This window comes from Castanea sativa, chromosome 8 (assembly GCF_040712315.1).
Source record: "Castanea sativa cultivar Marrone di Chiusa Pesio chromosome 8, ASM4071231v1".
Classification (NCBI taxonomy): Eukaryota; Viridiplantae; Streptophyta; class Magnoliopsida; order Fagales; family Fagaceae; genus Castanea; species Castanea sativa.
In genome coordinates, this window is record NC_134020.1 from 12,286,266 (window position 1) to 12,302,440 (window position 16,175).

Here is a 16,175-nt window from a genome sequence, read left to right on the forward strand (position 1 = left end):
ATATGAGAAATCAGTAATTAATTTGCATTTTCAGAATGTTACCAAACACTTGAAAATATTTTCCAAAGTATTTTTTAAAATGCCACCAAACATCTAAAAATATTTTCCTTTCCCGAAAATATTTTCCTTTCCTGAAAACATTTTCCGGAATTGCTTTACTATCGAAACAAACGCATCCTAAGCCGATCAATCAAATCTAATTTTTAAAACCATAGTTTTCACTCTTAAATTTTTTTCCACTAGGTTTTCGGTGGACTTGGTAAAGTGGAGTAAAGGACAAGTTGTCCAAATTTATGATCTTAATTCATATTTTTAGGCTACATTCCAATTAAACGGTGAAATAGTGAAAAGATAAAAAATTGTGAAAAAAAATAAAAAAGTAGGAAGATAGAAAAGATATAGCACCCACCTCACTTAAATTTAATTTAATTGTTACTAGAGTGAAATTGATGAATTATTTAATTTATTTTGAAGGTGATGTTATTTTATATTATGTTATCTACAAAGAAAATAAATAAATAAATAAATGTAACCTAGAGAGTTATTTTACAGATTATTCATATTAAACTTTTAGTCTTCTTATGAGTTGAGGAAAAGGATAAGAGAAACTTATTTGGATTAGGAGTAAGTGTTATTGGAATCCTTTAGGGGTGTTTAGTACTGGTCTTTAAACAACAGTTCTCCTAATTTAAATACCACAACAAGTATTTTCACAACATTTAAACAACAATACTAGAAATCTCTAACCAAACGGGTCCTTAAAGTTTTAGCCTATCTAAACAACTGTGGGGGTAAAATAATTAAAATATGCATTTGGGCCTTGGGCCTGATTTGGTGGAGTAAGCCTGTCCAAGTGGAGCTTTTGAGGCCCGCAAGCCAGTTCATGCTAAAAGGGTTGGAGGATCTATTTGAGGAGGAGTATCTCCTCGGATGGGTCAAGTAAAGGTCATAGAACATGCCAAGGTGTTTGGAGAGAGAGTTCCGGAAGATCTGTTGGGTAAAGGCGTAATCCACACAATTATTGGAAGGAAGAACGTATGAGAAATATCAGAGGGGAAAAGGCTGCTACCACCGCATTAAAGACCCTGCACCTACCTCCTTGGCCACATTAATGGAAAAATGACCTCTGAACAATAATGTTCAGCCTTCCAGCTAGTGTTTGAAGATTTCAAGAAGGTGTTGGATGGGACAAGTATCTAATTGGAAGATATGTGTTACATGTGGAAGAAGAAAGGAAGGATAAGAGGGATATAAGAGAACAAGAGAGGTAGAAAAAATGGGAGAGGAAAAAGAAGAAGAAAAAGAGAGAGAAAGGGTTGAATACTTGAACTGTAATTGCAATATATTTTCTTAAAGAAAGAAAGGCAATACAAGTGGTCTTCGGCTTACGTCCGAGGAGAGTTTCTCTGCCATCTTCATCTATTGAATACGTAGATAATAGCAATCTAGCCTATTTTTTTTTTCTCTTTATCCAATATCCATAGTCTAGGTTTCAAGCCCACACACTACAAATTTTATTGTATAAGACTCTTTGGGCCTGAGTCTATCTAGTGATTGGATCGGGTACAAATTGTGCACTTACAATTGACGCTGTTTGTGGGAAACCTAGTGCTTAAGGAATTGAAACATTATGGCAGGCTTAGATTCGCATCATGCAGAGTCTCAAGGGTCCCAGCGTGAAGATCATTTCGAACGTCTCGAGCATTAGAGGGATCGAGAGGGAAGTGTGCAAACGGTGCACCCTGGTGGTGCAAGCCATTCCCGTGGTGGAAGTAGAGCCACCTGTGAGGATGATGCTAAGGCCATGCAGAAGGAGATTGACAACCTTAAGAAAAAATTACGCCGTGTAAGACGAAGGCGAGCATTACCTTTTTTCGATCCTTCCTCTAGGGGCTCCTAGGGAAGCAGTTACAGTCCAAGGTCCAAGGCTCCTTCTAGCGAAACCTTCTCGTATGAGGAGGATGAGTTTTTGGGTCGTAGGCATAAAAAGATTCCCTCCAGGGGCTTGGGAAATGACGCTATGAGCAGGGCATTGCACCAGATCTCCAAGTCCTCTTTCTCACGTAGGATCGAGAAGGGAAAGCTTCCACGGCGGTTCACCCAGCCCACTTTCACCATCTATAATGACAGGACAGACCCAGTTAAGCATGTGAGTCATTTTAATCAGAGGATGACGGTACACTCTCTCAGATCGAGACCTTGATATGCAAAGTCTTCCCCTCTAGCTTGGGACCTGTTGCTATGAGGTGGTTTAACGGACTGAAGGCGGGTTTCGTTGATTCTTTCATGGAACTCACCAGGGCATTCGCATCTCGATTCATTACATGCAGCAGAGTTCCTCGGCCTTTGGACTCTTTGTTGTCTATGGCCATGAGAGAGGGTGAGACCTTGAAAACATATTCTGACAGATACTGGGAGATGTTTAATGAAATTGACGGCGATTTTGACGAAATGGCGATTAACACTTTCAAGGTGGACCTCCCAACTGATCACAATTTAAGGAAATCTCTGACCAAAAAGCTCGTACGGAATGTACGTCGGCTCATGGATCCCATTGACGAGTATAAAAGGGTTGAGGAAGATCAGCAACAAGGTAAGGGGAAGGCGAAGGTTATCCCTCAAGAGAGGAGGGATTTCAGGTCGGATAGGTACAATAACAACAGGTTGAGGAGAGATTTCTCTGGGCAATCTGGTTCAGTCGCTCCTCAAGTAGTTAACACCGTATTCCGAGAACCAGTGCACCAATTGCTGGAGAAAGTCCGCAAGGAACCCTACTTCAAGTGGCCTAGTAAGATGGCTAAGGACCCTACGAAGTGGAATCAGAACCTTGTTTGCCAATAACATCAAGATGTAGGCCATACTATCGAGAACTGTCGGACACTTTGGAACCATTTGGAACAGCTGGTCAGTGAAGGAAAGTTGAAGCAACATTTATATCAGCCCAATGGGCAAGGAAGCAATTCGGGTTCCATTAACCAAAGGAATAATTCATCTCGACCCCCCTTGGGAATGATTAATGTCATCCTCGCAGCTCCAGGCAGGATCGGTTCTTGTCCTACTAGGGTGATGTCTGTATCACATATTCTCACCGAGGAGTCTGGCTCTAGGCCGAAAAGAATTAAAGGTGCTTCTCTGCCTATCTTGGGCTTCTCAGATGAAGATAAAGTTGGCATCATCCAACCGCATGATGACTCCTTGGTGGTTACTCTAAGGATAGGGAACTACGATGTAAAAAGGGTGATGGTTGATCAGGGTAGTGGTGCGGATATTATGTACCCTGATTTGTTTAAGGGGCTTAATTTAAAGCTCGAAGATCTTATGGCTTACGATTCACCACTGATAAGTTTTGAAGGGAAGGCCGTCACACCAAAGGGACAAATTCGTTTGTCGGTGCAGTTAGGTCTAGAAATAGTTGATGTGGATTTCATTGTGGTTGACACTTATTCCCTATATACGGCCATCGTTGCAAGACTGTGGCTGCATGCTCTGAGAGCTATTTCCTCAACTCTACATGTCAAAGTAAAGTTCCCGTCGGGAGGACAAATTGAGGAGATTCTTGGGAGTCAGTCGATAGCAAGGAAATGCATATCGGCTGCAATACTGCGTCAGGCTGAATCAGAATCCTCGGCCTCGGCTGCGGAAGACTTATAACAATTAACGACTCTGGATGCACCCAGTGCGGTGATAGCAGAGGAGGCAATGTGTGAAGAGTTAGAAAGATTTCTTATTAATAATGACCCTGAAAGGTTCTTTCAGTTTGGGGTACGACTACCACCTCGAGAGAAGATGGAACTGGTGATGTTTTTGAAAAACAATATTGATGTATTTGCATGGGATCCCTACGAGGCTCCAGGGGTTAACCCAAGCTTCATTTGCCATCATTTGAACGTCAATCCTGATATTATTCCCAGGAGGCAACCACCTCGACGTTCTTCCAAAGAACATGCCGAGGCCGTCAAAGAAGAGGTGCTCAAGCTCAAAAGGGCTGGGGCTATTAAATAAGTTTTCTACCCGAATGGTTGGCGCATACTGTTGTAGTAAAGAAGAAGAACGGGAAGTGGAGAGTATGTGTGGACTTCACAGACCTAAACAAAGCCTGTCCCAAAGACTCATTTCCAATGCCTTGCATCGATTAGCTGGTGGATACTACGGTTGGGCATCCTCGAATGAGTTTTTTAGATGCCTTCAAAGGCTATCACCAAATACCTTTGGCATTGGATGACCAGGAGAAGACCGCCTTCATTACTCCTACGGAAAATTATCATTATGAAGTGATGCCATTCGGTTTGAAAAATGCAGGGGCTACCTACCAAAGGATGATGACTAGGATGTTCGAGTTACAGCTTGGAAAGACAATTGAGGTATATGTGGATGATATTGTGGTGAAGAGTAAGACGATACCTATGCATGTGAAAGATTTGGATGACACCTTTCAAGCACTTAGGAAGTACAAGTTGAGCCTTAATACCTCTAAGTGCTCTTTTAGGGTGGGCTCTCGTAAGTTCCTAGGCTATATGGTGACTCATAGAGGAATAGAGGTAAATCCGGCGCATGTTAGGCCCATCCATGGCTTGCAACCACCTCGGAATCCAAAGGAAGTTCAAAAGTTGACTAGGATGACTATTGCTCTCAGCAGGTTTATCTCTCTGTCCGCTGATAGGTGTAGACCCTTTTTCTAGTTGCTGAATAAGTGGAAAGGATTCGAATGGACCGAGGAGTGTGCTTTAGCTTTTCATCAACTTAAAGAGTATCTTTCCCAGCCACCTATCATGTCTCGGCCAGAGGTCGATGAAGTCTTGTTTGCATATATAGTTGTAGCTATCCATGCAGTCAGTTTGGTTTTAATATCGGACGACAGTGGAGTTCAAAGACCGGTTTACTACGTTAGCAAATCTTTGAATGAAGCTGAGGTGCATTATCTACCTTTGGAGAAGGCGATTCTGGCCGTAGTGCATGCTACGCGGAAGCTTCCTCATTACTTCCAATCCCATACCATTGTGGTTTTGACTCTACTTCCTCTCAAGTCGGTATTGTGAAGTTCTGACTACTTAGGGAGGGTAGCCAAGTGGGGAACTATTCTAGGAGCTTTCGATATCAAATATATGCCTCGCACCTCCGTGAAGGGCTAGGTCCTTACTGATTTGGTGGCAGAATTCGCTGAACCCTCATTAGAAGAAACTACAAAGAAGTTGCATATGGATGAAAAATTAGTTGGCATGGTCACATGCAAAGGGCTTCCGGTCTGGAAATTATATGTTGACAGGGCGGCGAATCAGAGAGGGTCAGGTATCGGACTTGTTTTGGTATCCCCTAAAGGAATCACCTTTGAAAAATCGTTGAGATTAGCGTTTTCGGCCACTAATAACGAGGCTAAGTACAAAGCTGTCTTAGTTGGTATGGGTATGGTCCAGAAAATGGGGGGAAAGTTAGTTCATATGTCCTCGGATTCTCAGTTAGTAGTGGACCAGGTGATGGGGACCATAGAGGCAAGGGATCCGAGAATGTAAGAATACCTGGCCAAGGTCAAATGTTTACAATCCAAGTTTGATTCTTTTATCCTGACGCATGTTTCTAGAAGTGGAAACACACATGCAGACTCATTGGCCACTTTGGCAATATCCTCGGCTTAGGGTTTGCCTAGGATTATCTTCGTCGAAGACTTGCTGAAACCTACTTTAACAACTGCAAGTGCCATTCGTATTCATCATATAAGGCTCGGACCTAGCTGGATGGACCCCGTAGTTTCTTTTCTAAAAAGCGATGTTTTGCCCGAGGAGAAGTCTGAAGCAGATAAGATTCGTTGGAAGGCACCTCGATTCTGGTTGTCCGAGGATCATAAGCTGTATAAATGCTCCTTTTTCGGACCATACCTGCTGTGTGTACACCTTGAAGCGATGGAGACACTTTTGGAAGAATTGCATGAGGGGATTTGTGGAAGTCATACTAGAGGGAGATCCTTAGCCCATAGAGCTCTGACCTAGGGATATTGGTGGCCCAATATGCAGAGAGAGGCTCAGGACTAGGCGAGAAAATGTGACCAATGCCAGAGATTTGTGCCCAACATCCATCAGCCTGGTGGTGTCCTTAATCCTTTGTCTAGTCCCTGGCCATTCGCTCAATGGAGACTGGATATAGTTGGGCCTTTCCTGAGAGCTGTGAGAAATAAAAGGTGGCTACTCATAGGAATTGATTACTTCACCAAGTGGGTTGAAGCTAAGCCTTTATCAAATATTAGGGATGTAGACGCTAAGAAGTTTGTCTGGAAGAACATTATCACTAGATTTGGGATACCCCACAGACTTATTTCAGATAATGGTGTGCAGTTTGATAGTAAAGCTTTCAGAAAGTATTGTAGTGACCTGGGCATCACAAATAGATACTACACTCCAGCTTATCCTCAGGGAAATGGGCAAACCGAGGCCGTTAACAAAGTTATAGTTAGTGGACTCAAGAAGAGACTAGATGACACAAAGGGTAGATGTGTAGAAGAGTTGCCACACGTTTTGTGGGCGTATCAGACTACACCACGAAGATCCATAGGAGAAACACCCTTCTCCATGACTTACGGGGCTGAGGTAGTGATACCTTCGGAATCCGGGTTTTCGACATTAAGGACAAGCTCTTTCAACCCAGAAGATAACGAGGGTTTGCTAGAGAAAAGCCTGGATCTGGTTAGGGAACGGCGAGAATCCGCCATGGTTCTACTGGCTTATCAGTAGAAGCTCAAACGGGGATATGATGCTTATGTGAAACTAAGACCACTTGTGCCTAGAGATTTGGTCTCAAGGAAAGTCATGGGTACTTCCAAGAACCCAGCGTGGGGAAAGCTAGCACCTACCCGGGAAGGACCATACCGAACCACTTCTGTAGCGGGTATAGGGTCATATCGCTTAGCTGATCTAGATGAAAAAATTGTACAACGCCCTTGGAATGTAAATAACTTACGAAGGTATTACTATTAATAAAAGACACTTTTGTCATTTTTGTTCAATTATCATTATGTTATATTTCGATTCATTATTCTAAACATCAAACAGAAACTTGGTTGTGCATGGTCCTTGGACCACACACATCATGGAAATTGATAACTTATTGAATGTTAAACAGAACCTTAGTTACGTCGGGTCCTCGGACCTTTTACTTTGGGGAAATTAACATTTCGATCTATTTATTCTAAATATCAAACAGAAACTTGGTTGTGGATGGTCCTCGGACCACACACCTCGTGGAAATTGATAATTTATTGAATGTTAAACAAAACCTTAGTTACGTTGGGTCCTCAGACCTTCTACTTTGGAGAAATTAACATTTCGATCTATTTATTCTAAATATCAAACAGAAACTTGGTTGTGCATGGTCCTCGGACCACACACCTCGTGGAAATTGATAACTTATTAAATGTTAAACAGAACCTTAGTTACGTCGGGTCCTCGGACCTTCTACTTTGGGGAAATTAACATTTCGATCTATTTATTCTAAATATCAAACAGAAATTTGGTTGTGAATGGTCCTCGGACCACACACTTTGTGGAAATTGATAATTTATTGAATGTTAAACAAAACCTTAGTTACGTTGGGTCCTCGGACCTTCTACTTTGGAGAAATTAACATTTCGATCTATTTATTCTAAATATTAAACAGAAACTTGGTTGTGCATGGTCCTCGGACCACACACCTTGTGGAAATTGATAATTTATTGAATGTTAAACAGAACCTTAGTTAAGTCGGGTCCTCGGACCTTCTACTTTGGGGAAATTAACATTTCGATCTATTTATTCTAAATATCAAACAGAAACTTGGTTGTGCATGGTCCTTGGACCACACACCTCGCGGAAATTGATAACTTATTAAATGTTAAACAGAACCTTAGTTACGTCGGGTCCTCGGACCTTCTACTTTGGGGAAATTAACATTTCAATCTATTTATTCTAAATATCAAACAGAAACTTGGTTGTGGATGGTCCTCGGACCACACACCTCGTGGAAATTGATAATTTATTGAATGTTAAACAAAACCTTAGTTACGTTGGGTCCTCGGACCTTCTACTTTGGAGAAATTAACATTTCGATCTATTTATTCTAAATATCAAACAGAAACTTGGTTGTGCATGGTCCTCGGACCACACACCTCGTGGAAATTGATAACTTATTGAATGTTAAACAGAACCTTAGTTAAGTCGGGTCCTCGGACCTTCTACTTTGGGGAAATTAACATTTCGATCTATTTATTCTAAATATCAAACAGAAACTTGGTTGTGCATGGTCCTCGGACCACACACCTCGTGGAAATTGATAACTTATTGAATGTTAAACAGAACCTTAGTTACATCGGGTCCGAGGACCTTCTACTTTGGAAAAATTAACATTTTGATCTATTTATTCTAAATATCAAACATAAACTTGGTTATGCGTGGTCCTCGGACCACACACCTCGTGGAAATTGATAACTTATTGAATGTTAAACAGAACCTTAGTTATGTCAGGTCCTCGGACCTTCTACTTTGGGAAAATTAACATTTCGATCTATTTATTCTAAATATCAAACAGAAACTTGGTTGTGCATGGTCCTCGGACCACACACCTCGTGTAAATTGATAACTTATTGAATGTTAAACAGAAGCTTAGTTATGTCGGGTCCTCGGACCTTTTACTTTGGGAAAATTAACATTTTGATCTATTTATTCTAAATATCAAACAAAAACTTGGTTGTGCATGGTCCTCGGACCACACACCTCGTGGAAATTGATAACTTATTGAATGTTAAACAGAACCTTAGTTACGTCGGGTCCTCGGACCTTCTACTTTGGGGAAATTAACATTTCGATCTATTTATTCTAAATATCAAACAAAAACTTGGTTGTGCATGGTCCTCGGACCACACACCTCGTGGAAATTGATAACTTATTGAATGTTAAACAGAACCTTAGTTACGTCGGGTCCTCGGACCTTCTACTTTGGGGAAATTAACATTTCAATCTATTTATTCTAAATATCAAACAGAAACTTGGTTGTGCATGGTCCTCGGACCACACACCTCGTGGAAATTGATAACTTATTGAATGTTAAACAGAACCTTAGTTACATCGGGTCCTCAGACCTTCTACTTTGGGGAAATTAACATTTCGATCTATGTATTCTAAATATCAAACAGAAACTTGGTTGTGCATGGTCCTCGGACCACACACCTCGTGGAAATTGATAACTTCTTGAATGTTAAACAGAACCTTAGTTATGTCGAGTCCTCGGACCTTCTACTTTGGGGAAATTAACATTTCGATCTATTTATTCTAAATATCAAACAGAAACTTGGTTGTGCATGGTCCTCAGAGCACACACCTCGTGGAAATTAATAACTTATTGAATGTTAAATAAGGAAGAGGGGTCCTAACTGGACTATGCCTTAAGTCTTGGTGGGGGGTTCTGCTTGGACTTGCTGGCAGCTTCTCTGGTTTTGTCCTCCTCCCCTGTTTGTTTAAATTCTGCTTCAAATGAAGTTTGGACTTGTTTCCCTTTGTCCTTTGCCACTAGTTTAGGAACATTTGGCTCGGCATCTTTGTTCAGACGCTTCTCGGCTTCGTCACCTTGTTCCTTCTCTTTGTCGGAACTGGCAGGTTCTTTAGGAGTTGGAATGGGTTCTTGTGTGGTGGAGGGCTGTGTTGAAGGTACTGCCTTGGGGGTAGGTGTGACAGGAGGAAGCTCTTCGAACACTTGGATGTCCCGGGGAATCCAAATGTTCTTAGGTTTCCTCAATTCAGAAGTCATGGGAATTCCTGCCACGTTTAGGGCTTCTGCCCACACTTGTTGGCAATACTCCCTACATAGCTCTGCTAACTCCTCTGTCAGTCGATTTTCTGTCGCCTCCACCCCTTCATTGTAAGCAGCTTTCTTGGCAACCTCCATGGTTTCCTTGAGGGTATGAGCCTTTTCTTTCGCTCGAGTAAGCTCCTTATTTAAGTCAGAGTTTTCTTGCTAAGCTTTAGACAGGTCCTCGTCCTTTTGGTGTAGAAGTTTGCATTGCCCCTCCACTTGAGTTCTGATCGTTTTAAGGCTAGCCTCGGCACCGTTTCTCTCCCTCTTTTCATCTGCCAATTCTTGGTCAGATCCTCGTTCTCCGCTAGGGCTTGGCCTAAGGACTTCGTGGTCTCGACTCTGATCTGGAGTTCAGCTGTAGCCTTTTTCTGAGAATCTTCCACCCACTTCTCTGCAGCAAAGACTTCTTGTATGGCTTGCATTGAAATGTTGAACAAATGCGTTATTGTTAAAGCAAATTAAAAATACGTATGAATGACTTTACGTTAAAGCGTAATGAAAGCAGCAAGATGGAGGTAATTGGAGGACGCTCACCAAAGCCAAGTCCCTTTTGAGGGAGAGAAAAAGATGTGGCTGAGTCATCTTATCTAGGGCTTCCATGTCCTTCGATAGGAGAAGAGGCTGCTCCAGAGCGTCAGCCAGGTGATGAGCATGTCCTTGCTGGAACGCCCTGATACTGGACTAGCAGGAAATGGGGGGCCCCATCTAGTTTCAGTGCGGGAGACCAATTGGCCTGTGTATGGCGTACCTCGGCCAGGTCACGGCTTTCCCCACTCTCCACTGAAGAGGCACACGACTTACCCCTGTCTACTTTTTGTTGTTATTGTTATTGCTTAGGTTTTTTCTACCTCTCCATCTTTGCTTCCTCGGCTTCGTTCTTCTTCTTTTTCTTAGGTTCCGGGGCGTGAATCTTAGGATCAGTGGGAGGAGGGGGTGGTGGCAAAATGGGAGGGGGTTGTGATCCAACCTCGCCCTTTTTGGGAGCCTGTGTCCCCCTCCTGGACATCAGCTTTCTAAGGGTAGACATGTTGTCTTCCTCGGAACTAGTGTCAGGCTGTGCTATTATCAAACCCTTTATGCCAGAAGTTTCCGCAGGCACGTGTTCTTCGTCCGAGAGGATGACGAGGTGATCCTCTTAAGGTCTTTCAACTTCTTCAAGGCGAAACTGATCAATTTCCTCTTCGAGCGATTGTTACGAAGATGTTGGTTCTTCTCGGATGGCTGTCGTCTAGGAATGTGCCGAGAAAGGAACTACTGCGATGGGGTGAGAGTACAAGATGATGGAGGGGTCGTCCGAAAGTTCGTGGGCAGAAAGGAAGCCCTGTCTTGAAATATCTATCCTTTTACATCTCTGGTCGCCTGTTGTGATCACGTTGCCAATCTCTTGGAAATTGTCTAATAAAGGATCATATCCTAATATCAGATGGGCTACCCTCACTTGCAGGTCTTTGCTTACGAACACTTCGGACCGAAGAACGCGATTGAGGTCTGCGACACTGCAAAGACTTAGACAAGGCCGTACGTGTTGTTTGTCTGCAAAAAACATCCGAAGAAACAAGTATGGTTAGTTCAGCAGTGAATGCGAGTTAAAAATGTAATAACAAACAATGTAACCAGAAATGGTGAAGTTAATAGGACTAAGTCACAGGTTAGGGAATCTAACTCCTATAGAGTCACACCTGGGTCTCCCCATTTGACTGGGCAATGAGGACCGTCAGACCAGTTTCCCGAAATGATTAGATAGTCATCTTTTATGCCTTTGTTGGATTTGGGATAGGATATGAGCCTAACAATACTAGATTTGGATTTAAGTAATACCCTACATCTTTAAGCTTATGGCACCCGTACATGTAAACAACATCGTGCCATGTGAGGTTCAGACCCATTTGCTCGTTTAGAGCGTCGACACAACCTAGGATTCTAAATACGTTGGGTGTACATTGATCTGGGCATAACCTATGGTTGCATAGGTACTCCCTAGTTACGTTTTTCATGGGAAGGGTCATCCCACCCTCTAGGAATGCGATAATGGGGATAATAACTTCCCCCTCTTTTCTAGCATTACCTATGGCTTCTGAAGGGCAGTATCTTAAGCCTACGTCTTTGGGAATATGGTACTTGGCTCGAAAACCCTCCATACCGGCGTCGGTATCTACTAAACACTTGAATCTACCCATTTGGTGGGGGTAAGAACGGATGTTTAGAGAGGGAAAGGATGTAATTGGTGGCCAAGGACAATGGCCGAGGAGAAATGAATAAAGAAGATTGAGAATTTACGGGAAATAGCTAGACGATTTTTCACGAGCTTCTTGAGAGGAGGGAGAATGAACGATTCTTAGATTTGATTGATTTTTGAAAGGATAGATTGAAATTCAGTTTCTTAGGCATTTTGGTGTGTGGGAGGCGGCCTCGATTCAGAGTTATTCCGCCCAAATTTTTAGAAGGGATCCGGACCGTTAGATGCGCATCTCACTGTTGAACGTGGGGAACAAGATGTAACTTACAGCCATTAATGCGAAGGTTACAGATTTCGAAGCGTCAGGGGTAGTTTAAAAGAAGCAAAGTGACCCTTACACATGTGACGATTCGTAAAGCGTGTGGAGGCTGTGCTGTTGGTTCAAAACTTCATTTCTCTCCTCGGATGGGGAGAAAAATGAAGTTTTGAGGGGCTATTGTGGGGGTAAAATAATTAAAATATGCATTTGAGCCTTGGGCCTAATTTGCTGGAGTAAGCCTGTCCAAGCGGAGCCTTTGAGGCCCGCAAGCCAGTTCATGCTAAAAGGGTTAGAGGATCTGTCCGAGGAGGAGTATCTCCTGGAATGGGTCAAGTAAAGGTCATAGGACATGCCAAGGTGTTTAGAGAGAGAGTTCCGGAAGATTTGTTGGGTAAAGGCGTAATCCACACAGTTATTGGAAGGAAGAACGTATGAGAAATATCAGAGGGGAAAAGGCTGCTACCACCGCATTAAAGACCTTGCACCTACCTCCCTGGCCACATTAATGGAGAAATGACCTCTGAACAATAATGTTCAGCATTCCAACTAGTGTTTGAAGATTTCAAGAAGGTGTTGGATGTGACAAGTATCTAATTGGAAGATATGTGTTACACGTGGAAGAAGAAAGGAAGGATAAGAGGGATATAAGAGAACAAGAGAGGTAGAAAAAAGGGGAGAGGAAAAAGAAGAAGAAAAAGAGAGAGAAAGGGTTGAATACTTGAACTGTAATTGCAATATATTTTCTTAAAGAAAGAAAGGCAATACAAGTAGTCCTCGGCTTACGTCCGAGGATAGTTTCTCTGCCTTCTTCATCTATTGAATATGTATATAACGGCAATCTAGCCTGCTTTTTTTTTTTTTTTTTTTTTTTCTCTTTATCCAATATCCATAGTCTAGGTTTCAAGCCTACACTCTACAAATTTTATTGTATAAGGCTCTTTGAGCCTGAGTCCATCTAATGATTGGACCGGGTACAAATTGTGCACTTACAACAACCTTAATTTAATTTTAATTGGGAATTAAAGTCTTGAAGGCTTATTTAAGTTTTATGGGCTTCTTGGAGACTAAAGAGATAAGTTTTAGTGAGTTTTAAATTCCAGCCCAAGTAGGAAACGTTAATTCCAACCCAAGTAGAATAAGTATTTAATGTGTAAAGCTGAATTTATTTAAGAGTACTAATTGGAGTGGGATTGGTTTTCCTAGACTAAATTGGAGTGTTATTTTAGAGGTATATATATATATATATATATATATATATATATATATATATATATATATTCCACATAAAAGGTAGAGAGAGACAACAAGATTCCCAACAACAAAAAAAAATAAAATAAAATAAAATTCAATGCTTAGCATGTAAAGGTTTAGGAGCAGAGAATTAGGATTTCTATACATTGAAAAGAATAGAATAACATAGTACTACTAGAGCAGCCAGCAAGTTCATATTGTAGTAAGGAAACATCTAACTATACATGCTTTATTGGAATCATTAAACACATCTTTGACTTAGGATTCATCATCTCATAGTCGCATGGAAGTCTTAGAAACTAGTCGATAAACACATCTTTTAAGATATTATATGTTTTTTTTTCTTTATTAAGCGCTAATAAATAAAATTTGTATATTTGAACAAATAAATCAAGGTTTATAGTAACAATTTCCACATTAAAATTGCAATAATATAACACCAAAAACTTACATACAAATAAATACAAAAAATAATTTGTTTATGCTTATATGCTTCCACTTCTCATGGTTGGAAATTTTCATTACTATATACAATTGTTGAAGGAAATATGCATGTTCGTACCGGAAAATTAACGGATCTACTTCAATTGTAATTGATAACATGCACTATATAAATTTCAGAATATAGAATCAAGAGAGGGTACCTTGGTGTAGTGAATTTCAAAACCAAAGATTGAAGTGCTCGGGAACACTTTTAATCTTCACTCCAATTCCACTTTACGCCCAATATGTGTGGTCTCTCAATCAGTTTCAAAGGAAGGATGATAGAGTGTCTCACTCTCACATACACAATATTTCACAATGATGTCTCTCTTTTTCATACATTAAAATTCTGTATGTTTCTTTTCTTATAACTGATTATCTAATTGGGCTAGCCTTTTGGGTATTTCCAATTGGGTTTTAGTATGTGGCTTGGAGTGGGACGAAAATGGACCAATAAGACACTAGCTCCAATGGGCCTTGGGCTTTTCTGTCAACTCTTGACAAATCCAAAGTTACCATTAACTATATTTAATACCACTATATAAATATAGTTGCACTGTAGGTCTTATTTATAAATTATATCTCAAGACTTTATTGTACATGCAACCCCTTCATAAAATATTCGTAGTAATACAAAATAATGAATGTAGACTGTCACTTTGTAAATTACTACATCTTATCCTTGAGTACCCGGTTTAATCCTTTAAAGTTATTCATCATATATTTATGAAATCCAATTTCATAAATATATACTTTAGTAACTTCCTACCAAAGTGGTTAGGCCTAACTCTCTGAATAACTAAACCCATTAAACTTATTTCAAGGGAATATTTTATATCTCCGTTAAGAGACTATAAATTCCATCTTGAGAATATATGTTCCATCAACACTAAATGTGGCTGCCCAACATACTGAAGTTTTGACCGTTACCTTAGATCTCACTCTTGATATATCAAAGTAACCTAGATTTCATGATCATGTCCATTATTCTCTCGGGATTAAGAGTTCATGTAAATAGAAGTCGTGAGATTTATTATTTAATTGACAGTCGTTAGGAGAATAATAAATCTCACAATGGTCCAGTTCAATATGTCTTAACTCTTAAAATATATCAACATATCAACTAGAAATCTCCATTTCCATGATCAAGACAAATCATCTTAATTGATACGTTATAGTCTTCGTAGATGAAATGCCCAATTTCATCACCGACTACGAACTACAAATTTTAAGTTTACAAAGAACTTGTGACTTATATCTTCTGTGATTAAATCACATAAATCACATACTATGCATCCCATGGACTATATGATAATGTCTCATATTCATGTTACCATTATTTTAGATAATAATAAAACAACTTTATCAATTATAATATTAAGTCATACATCATGTCATACATAATGTAATACATAATATCATACATAACATTATACAATAGAATTTAAGGGCACTAATCCTAACAATTGTATCTTTGTATGATGTAATCTCATTTATAACCTCAAGGAAAAGTTAAATCATGGTCTCAAAGAATAATATAAAGTTGTTTTCAGGCCCTTGGCAGTGCTCTTTCTTTTCCATGGTACCCTAGATCTCCCAAAAGTGCAACTTATATGCCTTGAAAAAGAAAATAACTTATTAACTTCTTTGACAATAACAAAGACCACCACATGAAAGTGTCCACTTAACAGAATAAGAATCATATTATTTAGTTTCACTAATTCACAATTGAATTTAGTAACTCACATTAAAGATAACGCCAAAGACTTTGAATTACATACAGTCCATCATTTCCATCATGAAAATCAAAAGATATTAGCATTTGGTTTGAAAATCAACCTGCAAAATTATCAACCTGCAAAAACATTGTATTTTTCAGATAGCAACACATAAATTACAAAACAACATCACAAAGAATCATGTGCATCTACAACTTTAGGGCCATCAAATATCAAAGGCACCATACAGTAGGACTTCCCTAATTGCCATTCCTAAATTCCTATTCAACATTAGAATAATCAACACTACAGTCATTATCACTATATTTTAACACCTAGAACAACTCTTTTTATTAGAGTGTAACTTGTATACATGTCAAGCACAGATGCCCTTATTTGAGAAAAGATTACAACTATT